Genomic DNA, 18,854 nt, shown 5'->3' with positions numbered 1-18,854 from the left:
GGTTCGCGCCGTTGAGGCGCCCAGAGGAGAGGTCGGACAGTTGATTTGGTTCGATGTCTAGGCGCGGCTTTTCCGAAGCTGTTTTTTTTCCTAGGTTAAGCTTACACCGCCGCTTTTGGTCACACAAGTCCTTCTCGTACTCAATCTTTTCCCTCCGCCTGCCTTATCACCACAGTCAATCCACAGATTAAGGATTCAGAGGCGCGCCTCACAGAAATCTGTACTGGTGAAAGCACTTGACAGGAACCCGCCCCGGGCTGCGCTGAACACAACTAGGCCTCCTAGAGGCTTTATCAGGGCCAGGCTTGGAAGGTCGAAGTACCTAACAAAATACGTTTCATCTACTTCAAAGACAAACACATGATGAATTAAATACTTTAACATTTAAATTGGTCTAAACAAAATAGAAAAAAGATTTAATGCAGACCGTAATTATCAAACGAATATTCTCTGTCCTTTTTCATCCAGCTGGGAAACAGCTCTTTGCCCTTCCCTCTCCCTCCTCACCCTCAGTAGGCGGGAAGTCCTGGACTCACAAGTGCTGTGGGGGCAGGAACCTTATGGCTATGTTCTGGCTCCCTTCCTCTCTTGCCTTCTTAGAAAACTCGCTTTTTCATTTATTCAGCAAATGTGTATTGACCACATACTATATATCAGATGGTATTCTAGATGCTTGGAGTTAATACGTGAGCAAAATAAACAGAAATCTCTAAAAAAAAAACCTCCGACTTCTTGGAGCAGGGTGAAACCAGGCAAGTGTCACATCAAGTTTAGCCAAAAGCGGTGTCCTTACATATTTTAAGTTCAGCCTGAAACTTTCTCCCTAAGTAGTGAACTATAACCTAAATGGAGGTGTAAACAGACTGCAGCCTACTCTTGTGCCAATCACCAAGTTTTGGCCAAAGGCGGCCAGCTGTTCAAACCGTGTTCAAATAAGGTAAACGTCTAGCTATAACCAATCCGGCTGTTTCCCTACCTCACTTCTCTTTCTCTGTCTACAAACCTTTCTCCACCATGTGGCTCTGCGGGAGTCTGTGTGAACCTACTCGGGCTTAGGAGGCTGCCTGATTCGGGAATAGTTCTTTGCTCAAACTCTGTTTAATTTGGCTAAGGTTTTGCTTTTAACACAAGAAATAGTAAACACAATAAATAAGTAAATTCTATAACATGATAGGCACGACAGTAAACAAAATGAGCAGGATAAGGGGGATAGAGTAGGGTACATACTACAATTCCATAAAAGGTGGTCAGGACCTCATTTCTTAATTATCCCCGCTTCCTTTCATCCCCATAAGCATGTAAACAACCTGAAGTCTCTCCCGTCTTTAAATCTCTCGCCCAACCTACCAGACTCCACTTCAACCTCTGCTTTCTTTCCTATAATACATTTCTCCAATTATCTAAACAAGAGTGCCTCCAATTCTTCAACCACTACTCAAGTCTGGACTTACTGCACTCTGATTTCTGCCCCACCAACCCACTGAAACCATTCTTTCCAAAGTCACTAGGGGCCAGCTGCCGTGGCTCACGCCTGTAATCCCAGCACTTTGGGAGACTGAGGCAGGTGGATCACCCGAGGTCAGGAGTTCGAGACCACCCTGGCCAAAAATGGCAAAACCCCGTGTTTACTAAAAATACAAAAAAAAAAAAAAAATAGCCGAGTGTGGTGGTGCACACCTATAGTCACAGCTACTCGGGAGGCTGAGGCATGAGAATCTCTTGAACCTGGGTAGCGGAGGTTTGCAGTGAGCCGAGATCATGCCACTGCACTCCAACCTGGGTGACAGAGCAAGACTCTGTCTCAATTTAAAAAAAAAAAAAAAAAAGTTGGGCTGGGCCGCTGGCTCTGCCTGTAATCCCAGCACTTTGGGAGGCCGAGGTGGGCAGATCACGAGGTCAGGAGATCGAGACTATCCTGGCCAACATGGTGAAACCCCGTCTCTACTAAAAATACAAAAATCAGCTGAGTGTGGTGGCATGTGCCTGTAATCCCAGCTACTCAGGATTCTGAGGCAGGAGAATCGCTTGAACCAGGGAGATGGAGGTTGCAGTGAGCCAAGATCGCGTCTAGCCTGTCGAGAGAGTAAGACTCTGTCTCAGAAAAGAAAAGTCATAGGGATTTCCCTACCGTATATCTTATGGACATTATCATCATTACCTAACTTAATTTCTCTTCATGACACTCCTTCGTTCTGGAAATACTTTTCCTTGCCTTCCATTTTTACTCTCTTGGTAGCACTTCTCCATCTCTATCCACTCCCTCTCCATCTCTTTTAAAGTCTCTCTTATTTCTTCCAGACTTTAAATATTGGTATCCCACAGGAATAGGTGTAAGCCTTCAATCTTTTCCCACTGGACACACTGTCTATGTGACCACTGCCTTTTACATAACTTTGGTTAGCATCTTTACGCTCTGGATCCCAATATATATCCCCAGCCCTGATTCCTGCTCCTGGGATCCAGGCCACATGGTTAACTACCTACTGGTCATCTCCACACGAATTAATAAAAATAAATGACAAAAACCATTCATCTTTCTTATATACACATAAAACAGCTTTATTGAGATATAACATACATATAAAACAGCTTTATTGAGATATAACATACATACTATACAACTTTCTCACTTAAATTATACAAATCAGTGGTTTTTAGGATATTCACAGAATTGTGCAATCATCACTGCATTTTCTTCACCCCAAAAAGAAACCCAGTACTCACGTCTCCATTTTCCCTTAATTCCCTCAGCCATAGGCAACCACTAATCTACTTTCTGTGTGCATAGATTTGCCTATTCCGGACATCTCGTATAAAGGGAGTCATGAAATGTGGTATTTTGTAACTGACTTCTTTCAGTTTGCATATTTTCAAGGTATGTTGCCGGGCACGGTGACTCACACCTGTAATCCCAGCACTTTGGGAGGCCAAGGCGGGCGGCTCACAAGGTCAGGAGATCGAGACCATCCTGGCTAACAAGGTGAAACCCCGTCTCGACTAAAAAATAGAAAAAATTAGCCGGGCGTGGTGGTGGGCGCCTGTAGTCTCAGCTACTTGGGAGGCTGAGGCAGGAGAATGGCGTGAACCCGGAAGATGGAGCTTGCAGTGAGCCAAGATCACACTACTGCACTCCAGCCTGGGCGACAGAGACTCCGTCTCAAAAAAAAAAAAAAAAAAAAAAGGTATGTCCACGTCGTAGCATGCATCAACACTTCATTCCTTTTTAAGGCTGAGTAATAGTCCATTGTATAGAATATATAATCACCTTTTATTTATCCATCAGTGGATAAATACAGATAAATATGTCCATAGAGACTATCTCTACTTTTTGACTATTATGAACAATGCTGCTATGCACATTCATTTACAAGTTTTTGTGGGAATATATATTTTCATTTCTTTTGGGTATATTCCTAGGAGTAGAATTGCTGGGCTACATAGTAACTGTATTTTTAAATTTTTCTGGAACTGCTAGATGATTTACCAAACCAGCTCCACCATTTTATACTCGCACCAGCAGCATATAAGGGTTCCAGTTTCTCCACATCTTTTCCAACATTTATCATTGTCTGTCTTTTTTATTACAACCATCTGAGTGGATGTGAAGTGGTATCGCATTGTAGTTTTGATCTGCACTTCCCTGATAGCATATTTTCATGTGCTTATTGGCCATTTGTGTATGGTATTAGAGAAATGTCTATTGAAATCCTTTGCCAATTTTTTAATCAGATTACCACTCATTTTCTTTTACCATAAAATCTATTCCTATTAATGATATGCCAAACAGTCTGGTTCCCCTCCATGATGTGCTGCTCCTTGGCCCCACTGATGGCAGACTTGCTTCAGCCAATAAAATGTAAGCAGGAATGTCAGTTCCAAGCAGAAGTTTTAAGAGCCAGTTGTGGGTTCACCATGTCTCTTTTCTGTCTGCCACAAGCAATTTGTTTTAGAAAGAAGCTATTCCATCAGCATAAGTTCCATACTAGAGATGACATGGAGCAGAACCACAGCTGATCCCCAGTGGACATGTAGCATTTGATATGGTTTGGCTGTGTCGCCACCCAAATGTAATCTTGAATTATAATCCCCATAATCCCCACATGTCTAGGGAGAGACCTGGTGGGAGGTGATGAGATCATGGGAGTGGTTTCCCCCGTGCTGTTCTCATGATAGTGAGTTCTCACTAGAGCTGATAGTTTTAAAAGGGCCTCTTCCCCCTTTGCTCCTCATTCATCTCTCTCTCACCTGCAGCCATATGAGATGTGACTCCTCCCCTTTCACCATAATTGTAAGTTTCCTATGGCTTCCCCAGCCATGCAGAACTGTGAGTCAATTAAACTTCCTTCCTTTATATATTACCCAGCCTTGGGTGTTTGTTCATAGTAGTGTGAAAACGGACTAATACAGCATTTGTTTTTGTAAGCCACTCAGATGCTTGGGGATATTTGTTACTGCAGCATAACCTAGCCTGGCCTAGAGGACACACTTATCCTATGTGACTGGCTCCACTGTCCCTCCAGGCTCCTTGACATGGCCTACGAGGCCCTGAAGATCAGGCTTGTTGATGTATACAGCCTCATTTTTAGGCCATTCCCTCAACCACCCTATCCTCCAGACAAGATAAAATGCATTCAGGCCCTGGAATTTACTTCTTCCTCTCTCTTTCTCCCTCCCCCTAACCTGACTTTGCCCAAGTATTCATTATTACTGGATTAATATAATATTAATAGCTATCTTTGCCTAAATATTTTCTATGCACAAGACATATATGTGTGTGCATGTATACACACACGTCTTATGCATTGTCAGATAAAATACATATGTGTGTGTATGTACACACGTACGCACACACACATATATGTATATATTTGGTCTGACAGCAATCCTGAGAATTAGGTGCCATATCCCATTTTACAAATCAACAAAGACCCTAGATTTACTTTTCCTGGTGCTAGGAAGGGGTAGGGCCAGAATTTGAACCTAGGTCTATTTGATTCCAAAGCCCTTCTTTGAGTCATTATGCTATATTAAGAATTAAAAGTAATTGAATTTTATTAAGCATTTACTATGTGGCAGGCATTATGCTAAACGGATATTAGCATGAACTTCTCCTGAATTATATTTAACGCACGTTAAGAAATCCATGCACTCAAAGTATAGAATAGTGGTATCCCACAGCAGTTTAAGGCCCTGAATTTCGAGATAGAGAACATAATATGCAACCTTGAGCAAATTACTAAAATTCTGTAAACTCCACATTCATCATCTCTAAAATGGAGCAATAAAATACACCTCAAAGGGTTTTGTGAGTATTAATGAATCAATTTTTAGAAAGCACTTAGAAAGCCTTAGCATAGAGAAAGAGGTCAAATTATACCAACTATAATGTTTCTATTGTCATCTAATCTCACAACAAACATATGAGGTGGGTACTACTATATAACTACCCTCTTTTCTTCAGCTGCCCTGTCTTTTCCCACCTCCTGACTTCCACACCTGAGTCCCTCCAGAATGTCCCTGCTCCTTTTTGCTACCTGATCAACTCCTCCCCACCTCTAGGACTTGCCCCAGATATCCTTTCCTGCACTTTGGCAGCAGGCTTGGTTGCTTCTTCCTCTGGACTTACAAAGCATTTTGTATGAACTTCAATAGTTAGACTTCTTGGAAAGCAAGGAACAAGAATCCACTTGGCCAGGTGTGGTGGCTCACGCCTGTAATCCCAGCACTTTGGGAGGCCGAGGCGGGTGGATCACGAGGTCAGGAGATCGAGACCATCCTGACTAACATGGCGAAACCCCGTCTCTACTAAAAAATACAAAAAAATTAGCCAGGTGTGGTGGTGGGCACCTGTAGTCCCAGCTACTTGGGAGGCTGAGGTAGGAGAATGGTGTGAACCTGGGAGACGGAGCTTGCAGTGAGCAGAGATGGCATCACTGCACTCCAGCCTGGGTGACAGAGCGAGACTCTGTCTCAAAAAAAAAAAAAAAAAATCCTCAACTGTTTACTATACCATGCCCAGCCCCAGACCCACTTCTAAAGTCAAATCTAGTGACTCAAGAGAGAAATGTAAGGCCTATTCCAAGAAAAAGAAACTTATACACCAAAACTACTGCAAAAACGTGCATTTTCATCAGCAGTAACCTGAAAAAACATTTATGGGAGTAGATTCTAAGGGTGTTTTATAAGAAAAGATAGAATATGATAACAGACCAGGCTAAACTTACAATATGGATGTCCTTACCTGAGGTTTTCATTTTAATGTGCTAAACTGAGCGACTGGGCGGAGCACAGTGGCTCACCCCTGTAATCCCAGCACTTTGGGAGGCCAAGGTAGGAGGATGACCTGAGGTCAGGAGCTCAAGACCAGCCTGGCCAACATGTTGAAACCCTATCTCTACTAAAAATACAAAAATTAGCCAGGTGTGGTGGCACATGCCTATAATCCCAGCTACTTGGGAGGCTGAGTCAGGAGAATCACTTGAACCTAGGAGGCAGTGGAGGTTGCAGTGAGCCAAGATTGCGCCAGTGCACTTCAGCCTGGGTGACACAGCAAGACTCCATCTCAAAAATAAATAAATAAATGAAGCAAGTGGAAGCATCTCTAATGGTTTGCTTCGATGACTGACTGAAACTAGGATTCAGTAGTGGCCTACATTAAATGAAGCTGAGCTGAGATGCCAGAACATCTCATATAATGTGGAAAAAGCAAAGGTTTGTTTTTCATTTTGTTTTGTTTTGTTTTTTTGAAACAGAGTCTCCCATTGTCGCCTAGGCTGGAGTGCAGTGGCACAATCTCGGATCGCTGCAACCTCTGCCTCCCAGGTTCAAGTGATTCTCCTGCCTCAGCCTCCCAAATATCTAGGATTACAGGCACCTGCCACCACGCCCAGCTAAATTGTTTTATTTTTAGTAGAGACAGGGTTTCACTGTGTTAACTAGGCTGGTCTCAAACTCCTGACCTAAAGATCTGCCTACCTCGGCCTCCCACAGTGCTGGGATTACAGGAGTGAGCCACCACGCCCGGCACAAAGGGTTTTATTTTTTAAAAAAAAGTCAAACTACAGGGTCATATACAAAAGGATCAGGTTATGAGAAGGTTGGAGTGGGTTTGTTATGTGTAACCTGTTCAACCACTTCCTGACTATGTTTCCTGGAAGGACCCAGAGGGCACTAAGACATTGAGAAAACATTAGTCAGAGAAGTGTAGGCATCCTCAAAAGTTCTGCAATGGCTGTCCTCTCTGGACTAAGGATGATTGAAACGGTTATCTGATTTCTACGGGAGTGTTGGCATCGTGGCAGGGGCCATGTAGTAATACTTAACCAACAGAGACAAGGAGGCACAATTACCATAATGGGCAGCAGGCAGTCAGAAACTTTTGACATTGAGAGATTTGTGGGGCTGCTAACTCATGACAGGGTCCCTAGGAATAAAATAGATGGGCAGCCTGCTGAAGTATTACTTGATATATGCAACTGGCAAAACTATAGGTCAAGTGAGCAGAAACCTGTCTTGAGTTGTCACAAAAGGAAATTGTAGCCTCTCATTTAGTTCCCAGACCTAAACTGCTTCACATACGCAGGGTCCAGGGATTGAAGCAGAAACTGAGTCCCCTTGAGGAAAGAAACTACAACACTGTCACAACTGTATACTATAAATATTTCTCAAAGCCTTTCCCAAAAGGAGCTGTGGCTATTATCAGGATGAGTGTGCACTGAGGAAAGGGGCATACCTAGGCTTTGAAGGATTATTACACACTACTCTGAGTTTTTGCTAATCCTTGAGAACCCCTGGATAGATTGAGAGCTTTGGGTGGTCACGTAGAAAATGAAATTTATAATCAAGTCCATCACTCAGAGGGCTCAATAGGTTCTGTAGACCCACTGTGAAGTTATTTGGACTAGACATACTTGTCAACTGACAAAATCTCTGCCCCAGCTCCCTGACCCATAAAGAGAGGACCCTTATGGTTAGGTAGAGCCAAGTAGAAGCCGCTGGAACTGCTCTTCTCTAACAAAATGGTAAGCTAAAAACAATACCACATCCCTGTGGGAACTGCAGACATTAACTAGTGCCACCCTTAAAGATTTGATAGCGCCGGGCGCGGTGGCTCAAGCCTGTAATCCCAGCACTTTGGGAGGCTGAGACGGGCGGATCACGAGGTCAGGAGATCGAGACCATCCTGGCTAACCCGGTGAAACCCCGTCTCTACTAAAAAATACAAAAAAACTAGCCGGGCGAGGTGGCGGTCGCCTGTAGTCCCAGCTACTGGGGAGGCTGAGGCAGGAGAATGACGTTAACCCGGGAGACGGAGCTTGCAGTGAGCCAAGATCCGGCCACTGCACTCCAGCCTGGGCAACAGAGCGAGACTCCGTCTCAAAAAAAAAAGATTTGATAGCTACAAGAGTAAGGATTCTCACCACACTTCTGCGTAATTCCTGTGTTTGACTAGTGGCAAAACTAGATGGTGGTTTCACTTGCAGCTTCCAATTTAGATATAGACTTGTTACTGGAACAAATCAACATAGTCCTGACATCTAGTATGTAGCTATTGATCTGGAAAATCATTTCTCCTCATATCAATTAGCAGAAAAAATCAGAAAGCAGCAAATTTTTACCTATCAGAAACAGCAATTCACCTTCACAGTCTTACTCCAGGGCTATGCCAGCTCTCAAACTCTGTGACTAGTCCACAGAGACCTTGGTCATCTAGACATCCCATAGAACATCATCATGTGATCCACCAGATTGATGACATCATGCTGATTGGCTTGGTGAACAAAAAGCAGCAAATATTCTAGATGCCTTAGTAAGGCACATGCATGCCAGAGACATAAAAATTCAGTGAAAGGAATGTTGGCATATCCCTCTTTAGCAGTGTTTTTCAACCAGGTGATTGTGTCCACTAGGGGACATTTTGCAGGAAATGTATAGAAACCTTTTTAGTTGTCACAACTGAGAGTGGGAAATTAGTGGCTCCTGGAATCTTGCAGGTAGGGGCCAAGGATGCTGATAAACATCCTGCAAAGCACAGGATAGCTCCCCACAACTAAGAATTATCAAACCTGAAATAACAAGATTGAGATCGAGAATCCCTACTATAACTTATTGTGAGAGACAACTTTCTGCATCTTGCACATCCTAACACTAGGAAAGAGGCACATATACCAGATTTGGGTGTATTTCTCTGACCAACTTACTGATAGCCCTTTTCTCCCAGAAAATTAAAGGGCTCTGTAGCAGGTCCAGGGTGCTATGCAAGCTATCTTGCTACTCAAGTCTAATAATTCAGAAAACCCAAAGCATCTATGGCAAGTAAGGATGCTGTATGGATCCCCTGGCAAAATAGGAGTCCAAAGCACAGAATCCCAGAGTTTCGACACAACGGTGTGCTCTTTTCTGCTGGAAGAGCACTGGATTCTAGTAAAGGCTAGGTCTTGATGACATCAAGATCAATGGGCTCTGAGCTGGCCGTCATGAAACTGCCATAAGATTGGGTGTGCGTACATAGCAACAATCCATCATCAATTAAAAGTGATATATAAAAGGTCAGGATTTAGAAGATCAGGAGGACACAAGTATGTTGCATAGGCAGGTGGCTCAGACTCTATGGCCTCAAAAGGAATTTCTTATAACCAGTTATCAGAGGGGGAAAAAAAACTTAAGGCTGATTTAAAGATGGGTCTGTACAATATGTTGGCATCAGCTGGAAGCAGACTACTGCAGTATTACCATTCTGTTGAGAAGTGTCTCTGAACAAATGGTGAAAGGCAATCCTCTCAGTGGGGAAGACTTTGAGCATATATTAGGATATCCACTTTACCTGGAAGGAGAGAGGATTTTTGTATGAGGATTTTTGTGACCCATACGAATGCTTACAAAACAGCATCCACTGAATAGGCTCTCAATAATCAGCTGGGCAGGCCAGGCACGGTGGCTCATGCCTGTAATCCTAGCACTTTGGGAGGCCGATGCAAACAGATCACGAGGTCAGGAGATCGAGACTATCCTTTCTAACATGGTGAAACCCTGTCTCTACTAAAAACACAAAAAATTAGCCGGGTGTGGTGGCACACGCCTGTAGTGCCAACTACTTGGGTGGCTGAGGCAGGAGAATCACTTGAACCCAGGAGGCAGAGTTTGCAGTGAGCCAAGATTGCACCACTGCACTCCAGCCTGGGCAACAGAGGAAGACTCCGTCTCAAATAATAATGATCATCATCATCATCATCATCATCAGATGGGCAAGAAGATCCATTCTGTGGATGTTGGTCAGCTTCTTTATTCAGCTATACCAGTTGCTGTTCAGTAGGCCCATATGTAACTAACCATGGCAACAGGGATGGGGCTATCCATGTGATCAACAACATGGAATTCCCTCTCCAAGACAGAAAACACTGCCTGCCAACAACAGAAGCCAATAGTGAGCTCCTGAATGCACCATTCCTTGGGATTCAGGGGACATATTGATTATGTTGGACCTCTTCCGTCATGGAGGGGTAGAGATTTGTCCTCACTGGAGTAGACACTTTTTTAAACTTTCCCTATTCAAAATGGTTCTGCCAGCATCACCATCTGTGGACTTACGGAATGTCATGATGCTGTGATTCATTTTCTTGATATCCTATACACTGTTGCTTCTCTCCAAAGGTATCATTTGAAAGCAAGAGAAACTGGCTCATATTCTTGGAATTCACTAATTTTATCACATATCCCATCACCTGAGAACAAGTAACCCGGCAGACTGGTGGATTGGCCAACTGAAGCCATAATTAGAGCACCACCTATGAGACAACACCCTGTGAGATCAAGGGCTGTCCTACAGGATGGAGTATATGCTTTGGACCAGTGACCAACAGATGGTGCTGTTTCTCTTACAGCCCAAATATCCAGTTTCTGGAACCGATTACACCTTATGACCCACTGACAAAGTGTATTTTCCTTTCTCCATGCCTAGAGACTCTTATGGTTTATAGATCTTAGTTCCTGTCTTAGTTTGGATTCTTGTCCTAAGACAAGGTGGGTGCAGATAGCTTATCTGGGATGTGATCCCACTAAGCACAAGCAGGAAAAGAGGAAAATGAGTCAGAGAGGGAGAAAAGCCAATAAGGTGTGTAATGATGAGCAGGTGACTGCTGAGGGCAACTGAAGCTCAATCTCACCGAGAACTCTCTGAAAAATAGTATGGAACTAGGTTTAGAACTGTCCTTTAAGAGGATGGGAAGGCAAAGCATATACCCACCAACTCCAATTTACAGGGTGCTATGCATTTTCCTTTGGCAGAATACCAGAGAAAGCCCACATGAAGAGAGGAGAAATGAGGAAAAGCTGTCATTGTGTAGGAAACTCTCTATCACAGCTGCCAGTGAAGTCAGGTGGGCCAAGGGGACACAGAGAGAGGCATCTGCCTCAGCTGATACAGTTCCCAAGGGAGGTATGCTCTCATCTTGGGGGTACATAATAATGGTCCCATTGAGTGAGAAGTTGAAACTACCACCTGACTATTTTGGGGTCCTCATGCCACTGAACCAACAGCGAAATGAGGAGTTATAATGGATGGAGTGATAAGTTCCAATTAACAGGGGAAATTTGGGTTGCTGCTACACAATGAAGGCAGGAAAGACCCTATCTAGAACCCAGTGGAAACCACTGGGGCACCATTTTATTCTTCTATTTCCAGTAGAAAATGTTAAAAGAAGAACCCAATAAAGACAAGACCCAGTAAAGGCAAGACTCAATAAAGGTAAGACCACTAAGGACTCAGATCCTTTAAGAACAAGGGTTTGGGTCACTACTCAGATGAAGGACTAGCCGAAGTGTTAACTAAGGACAATGGGAGCAGGGAGTGAGAGTGAAAGAAGGGACTGGTAAGTATCAACTGTACCCTTAGGACCAGTTGTGGAAATGACTATGTATATATTTGCTATGTATATATTAATATTAACCAATTATTTTTCCTCCTTCTTACTATTTTGTACAAAAAGATCAATGGTATTTCATTTTGCCAGTTAGTTCAGATATTACCAGACCATAAAAAGCCATAATTTGATGAAGAAAACTATACATTCACTAAACATCTTGGACTCTAAGATGGCAATGATGACTAATCTCCCTATGTTAAGGAGACCATGAGGACCTCTTCATTTGTGTGAAGTATAATTACATTGTGTTAGACAGAAACATGAAGTTGTTGTAAGATGGGAGGTAAATATAGAAGAATAGTAAAGGTGTGGACTGGCTGGGCTCAGTGGTTCACACCTGTTGTCCCAGCACTTTGGGAGCCGAGGTGGGCAGATTGCTTGAGCCTAGGAGTTTGGGACCAGCTTGGGCAACATGGTTAAACCCCATCTCTAATAAAAGTACAAAAATTAGTGGGGCATGGTGGCACATGCCTATAATCCCAGCTACTCAGGAGGCTGAGGTGGGAGAATTGCTTGAGCCCAGATGGTGAGATTGCAGTGAGCCGAGATCGTGCCACTGCGTTCCAGCCTGAGCAGCAGAGTGAGACTCTGTCCAAAAGAGAAAAAAAAAAAAAAAGAAGAAGATGTGAACTGTGACGCTTATTTGCCTGTTAGTTCTTGGATCCATTCCCTGATCTTCCCCTATGCTGGTCTAATTTTCAAGGAACTACATTTCCCAGGATCCCTTGACAAATGGCTTCCAGGTATGTTTGGCCAATGAAAGACCCTGATAGAACACCAGAGTATGGAAGTAAGGAATCATCAAGGCATCTCTCACTCCTTTCTTAGGCATCATCTGCAGTAGTGGCTATGTTTCCTCCCTGTCTCCAGCTCTCGCTAACCAGTTCCTTCCTTCATGATCGAAGCACCTGGCCATGATCCTAGCTCATGAGCAGTACCAGTTTCAGCCTCTGGTAACACTACCTCTTCCTGTTGTCGCTCTATCACTAGACGTGGTAGCAGCCGTGTAATGTTGCTAATGTGTGACTTGTCTAATTGTCTACTATTTGACTTCTCAACCCTTCTATCAACTTGTATAAGTAAAACCCTGAACTAAAATCCCTCTGCTTTTCAGACCTAGGGTGGATTATGTTTTCTTGATAAACCTAACTGATACATAACCTAATGTTAGTTAATCCCATGCCCAGTCTGGTTCCCTATGGGTGTTTATAATCTGCTGGTGGCTGACTTGGCATAGTGACAGGGGTCTGAGCTGTAGTCATCATCTCAGTGGTGAATGCAAGCAGAATTAAGTATCAGAGGTGAAAGCTACAGCTATGGGTTGGATGTGAGGCGCACATGGTCCAAGCTACCTTTGGCCCTTTTAATTTGACAACCCTTTAGACCTGCACTATGCTACACTAAGCACTGACTACATGTGGCTACCAAGCAACTGAAACAAGGTTCGTTTGAATTGAGATTTGCACTAGGTGTAAATTACACATCAGATTTCAAAGACTGACTATGAGCTAGGTGTGGTGGCTCACGCCTGTAATGCCAGCACTTTGGGAGGCCAATGCAGGTGGATCGCTTGAGACCAGGAGTTCGAGACCAGCCTGGCCAACATGGTGAAACCCTGTTTCTACAAAAAAAAAATACAAAAATTAGCCAGACGTGGTGATGCATGCCTATAGTCCCAGCTACTTGGAAGGCTGAGGCAAGATAATCACTTGAACCTGGGAGTTGGAGGTTGCAGTGAGCCGAAATCTTGCTACTACTTTCCAGCCTTGGTGACAGAGTGAGACTCTGTCTCCAAAAAAAAAAAAAAAAAAAAAAAGACTGAGTAATTTTCATATTGATTACATGTTGGTGATATTCTGAGTATATTAGGTTAAACAAACCATATCATTAAAATGAATTTTTTCTTTTTTACTTTTTTAATGTGGCTACTAGAATAATTAAAATTATATATGTGGCTCACATTGTATTTCTACTGGACTGTGTACTGCTTTAGATGCCAAATGGCCTAAAAAAGTAGTGAAGATTGGTGACAAAAGGATTATGGTTGGCTGAATTGGCCCTAAAAGATATCCATATCTTTGAAACTTGTGATGCTATCTTATATTGTAACAAGAAATTTGTGGGTGTGATTAAGTTAAGAATCTTGAGATAGGGAGTAATTCTGAATTAGCCAGGTGGGCCTTAATTGTCAATCACAAGCAGGAGGCAGAGGGAGATTTGACAAAGAAGACAATGTGAGGACTGGAGCAGGCTTCAGATGTGAACAAAGGGGCCTTAATCAAGGCACACAGAGAATAACCCTGGAAGTGGAAAAGGCAAGGAAACCGACTCTTCCCTGGAGCTTCCAGAGGGAGTGCAGCCTGGCCAACACTTTGATTTCAGCCCAGTGAAACTGATTTCAGACTTCTGACATCCAGAACTGTAAGAAGGTAAATGTGTGTTGTTTTAAACCACTAAGTTTGTCATAAATTGTTACAGTAACTGTAATTTGTTACAGTTTTTATTAGGAAACTAATAAAAGAACCAACATTTCTTTTTGTACTTTATGTACCTGCACTATACAAATGTTACCTAATTTCATCCTCCTAACAACACTATGAAGTAGGTATTTTGGAAACAAGGAAACCAAGATATAAAGATCCTAAGGAACTTGCTCCAGGTGTTCTATTTAGTAAAGGGGAGAACCTGGATTCAAATTGAGGACCATGTGACTACAAAGCCCATGCTCTTTCCGTTATGTTGCACATGTCCCTCATCTCTCTGGACCTTGGTTACCACACTTTTTTCCCATTGCTCTGACCCTAGAAGTCACTGAGGTACCCAGCAAATGAGTCAGTATGTTACTGCCACTTCCAGAGGTGGAAAGGTGTGAACTGGCTGCGTGACTGCCATTTTCTCAGGCAGGAAACTTCTCAAAGATCAGTGATTCTGGAGCAGTGGAACAACATGCACTTCATCCCATTCCCTGGAAGCACTAACTAAGTTATCCTCTAGATTTAACCTCAAGGAAAAGAAGTGCAACCACCTCCATTCAAGGGGAGCATCTTGGTATCAGAGAGGAGTTGAGGATTGCACATCAGTGTCTAGCTTCAGCAGCTTCATGAATAGAGATGCCATCATGGTATATAATGTGGATTAACTCAACCGCCAATCCACAAGGTGTCTTCCTGCACTGCAAAGACTGGAGAGTTGAAAAGTACACTTTCTGGACTTCTTTGTGACTAAGTTTCTGAATGTGAATTAGTCTTTGATAATATGATGAACTCACGAAATATGACAGGCAAAAGTGAGGTGAAGGAAAAACCCATTTTTATTTTTATTTTTATTTTTTATTATTGCTTTTCTTTTTTTATTTATTTATTTATTTATTTATTTATTTTTTATTATACTTTAAGTTCTAGGGTACATGTGCATGACGTTTATATCATGTATAACTCCCCAATGCAATCCCTCCCTCCTCCCCCCTCCCCATGATAGGCCCCAGTGTGTGATGTTCCCCTTCCCGAGTCCAAGTGATCTCATTGTTCAGTTCCCACCTATGAGTGAGAACATGCGGTGTTTGGTTTTCTCTTCTTGTGATAGTTTGCTAAGAATGATGGATTCCAGCTGCATCCATGTCCCTACAAAGGACGCAAACTCATCCTTTTTTATGGCTGCATAGTATTCCATGGTGTATATGTGCCACATTTTCTTAATCCAGTCTGTCACAGATGGACATTTGGGTTGATTCCAAGTCTTTGCTATTGTGAATAGTGCCGCAATAAACATACGTGTGCATGTGTCTTTGTAGTACAGTAATTTATAATCCTTTGGGTATATACCCAGTAGTGGGATGGCTGGGTCATATGGTACATCTAGTTCTAGATCCTTGAGGAATCGCCATACTGTTTTCCATAATGGTTGAACTAGTTTACAATCCCACCAACAGTGTAAAAGTGTTCCTATTTCTCCACATCCTCTCCAACACCTGTTGTTTCCTGACTTCTTAATGATTGCCATTCTAACTGGTGTGAGATGGTATCTCATTGTGGTTTTGATTTGCATTTCTCTGATGGCGAGTGATGATGAGCATTTTTTCATGTGTCTGTTGGCTGTATGGATGTCTTCTTTTGAGAAATGTCTGTTCATATCCTTTGCCCACTTTTTGATGGGGTTGTTTGTTTTTTTCTTGTATATTTGTTTGAGTTCTTTGTAGATTCTGGATATTAGCCCTTTGTCAGATGAGTAGGTTGCAAAAATTTTTCCCATTCTGTAGGTTGCCTGTTCACTCTGATGGTAGTTTCTTTTGCTGTGCAAAAGCTCTTTAGTTTAATTAGATCCCATGTGTCAATTTTGGCTTTTGCTGCCGTTGCTTTTGGTGTTTTAGACATGAAGTCCTTGCCCATGCCTATGTCCTGAATGGTACTACCTAGATTTTCTTCTAGGGTGAAAAACCCATTTTTAAATACTGTCTAGAAAATTTGCGAAAATGAGGCCGGGCGCGGTGGCTCACGCCTGTAATCCCAGCATTTTGGGAGGCCGAGGCGGGCGGATCACGAGGTCAGGAGATCGAGACCATTCTGGCTAACACGGTGAAACCCCGTCTCTACTAAAAAATACAAAAAACTAGCCGGGCGAGGTGGCGGGCGCCTGTAATCCCAGCTACTCGGGAGCCTGATGCCGGAGAATGGCGTGAACCCAGGAGGTGGAGCTTGCAGTGAGCTGAGATCGGGCCACTGCACTCCAGCCTGGGCGACAGCGAGACTCCGTCTCAAAAAAAAAAAAAAGAAAAGAAAATTTGCGAAAATGTGAGGGGTTTTTTTTTGTTTTTTTGTTTGTTTGTTTGTTTTTGTTTTTGTTTTTTTAAGACGGAGTCTCACTCTGTTGCCCAGGCTGGAGTACAGTGGTGTGATCTCAGCTCACCACAACCTCTGCCTTCCAGGTTCAAACGATTCTCCTGCCTCAGCCTCCCGAGTAGCTGGGACTACAGGTATGCACCACCATGCCAGGCTAATTTTTTTATTTTTAGTAGAGATGGAGTTTCACTATGTTGACCAGGCTGGTCTCGAACTCCTGACTTCATAATCTGCCTGCCTCGGCCTCCCACAGTGCTGGGATTACAGGTGTAAGCTACCGCTCCTGGCCAAAAATGTGAGTTTTTTCTGCAATGGGACTCCAGTGGCCATTTTCCTGCTTTCTGAGTGTGGAAAGGCAGTGCCAGCATCCATAATAGCAGTAGCAGCTGCTTATTCGTTAGTTTCCTGACCTTTGGATCAAAGCTATGGTGGTATGTCTTGAATGGTTCAAATAATGACCTTGGAAGTAGGATGTTTCTGAGTAGTCCAGTTCTGTATTTTTCTGAGAATCATTTCTAGTGGTCCAGCCTTGATCTTGCTGTGCTAGCCTAAGCATTAATTTCCTGCACTAAATCTATTCCTGTAAAAAAAAAAAAAATCCTGGAATGGTTTCTACTTTCTGCATTGAACCTTGAATGACATTGCCTTCAATTGAAAGAAAGGTGTATGACAAGTTCAACTTAAATGTATTTTATTTAAATTGCCACTGAAGTGTGCAGATTGAGTTGTTCAACAAATATTTAGTGAGTATCTACTATCTGTTAGTCACTGTGATAGTCAGTGAGGAAAGACCAGTGAAAAAGAGACATATATGCCCTTAGTTGGCTTAATTCAAATAGGAGAGGCAGACACACATAAGTAATCAGGAATAAAGAGTTAGAAATACACCGGTAGACAGAGTACTCCATGTTTTAATGGTATATAACAGAGCTGTCTAACCCAGAGTTAGGGTCCAAAAGCATGTCTGCAGAGAGTGACACTTGAGACTTTGAATTAGTCAGAGTTCATAGAAGCTAATTCTGATTCATTTAAGAAGTAAACGAATTTGTTTAAATGATATAGGAGCTTGAATACGGAGTGGATTATATAAATAGTATTATATCAGAGTTACATTTCCTAATTTAGATAATTGTATGGTGGTTATGGAAGAAAATATCCTTGTTTTTATGATATACACACCAAAGCATTTACAGGTATAGAACTACAATGTTTGCAACTTACTCTCAAATGAATCAGAAAAAAAATGTGTCTTTGTGTGGGTATTGCAAGAATAATTAAGGATTCGCATATTCCCTTTATTTAGATGTACTAGTTGTTTACACTTTGCCCAAATTTGCTTTACCATATTCTCTCTTTATATGGTTCCTTGTATATATGATTCCTTGACTATTCTTGTAATTTTGCTCTCAAGTATGAAATTATACCAAAATTAAAAGTTGTCAAGAAACAAACAAAAATGTAATTCCCAGTGATGGCAGCAGCAGTCCATCTGGAGCAGCCACTGCCATGAGGCAGGCTGTGCGTTCCTAGGAACTGGCGGAGCACGAACAGGTGGGAGCCCCGCCGCCTTCCAAGTTGGAGGGGCAGGAGCCAGACCAGCTTCGACTGCGGAACCGTGCATCTCCGCACTCTCAGGGACCGGAAAGCCCCCTTTCCCCGACAGGCTCGGAAGTGCCTGCTCTTGCTGGCTGGCTTCTCCCGGTGGCAGCGCCAGCTCTAATTTCAGAGCAAAGTTGAGGTTGAGTCCAGGCGCTGTCGTGACCTGGCTGGGTGTGCACACTCTTGGAGGAGCACTAACGCACCAGCCTCCTACCGCCTCGGCACAGAGAAACACAGGAGGGAGGCCGAGGGCAGAGCAGGCCTGCAGGTCCCTTGGCACGAATAGCCTGGGCACTTTGGGCGCCATGGACGCCATGGACAGCAGGCTGATGGTGGCAGGAGGCAGACAGGCAGTCCCGATGAAGCCCCAACTTCGAGCCGGGGATGGCCTTAAGCCTGGGGGCCGGACTGTCAGTTCCGCAGACCGGTGAGAACTTACTGGGCTTTTTCCAGCCGCCCATGGACACCCATGGACTAATCAGCACACACTTCCTCCCAT

Source organism: Trachypithecus francoisi, unplaced genomic scaffold (assembly GCF_009764315.1).
Source record: "Trachypithecus francoisi isolate TF-2019V2 unplaced genomic scaffold, Tfra_2.0 Lachesis_group3, whole genome shotgun sequence".
Lineage (NCBI taxonomy): Eukaryota > Metazoa > Chordata > Mammalia > Primates > Cercopithecidae > Trachypithecus > Trachypithecus francoisi.
The sequence above is the reverse complement of the archived record's forward strand: the minus strand, read 5'-3'. Positions refer to the sequence as shown.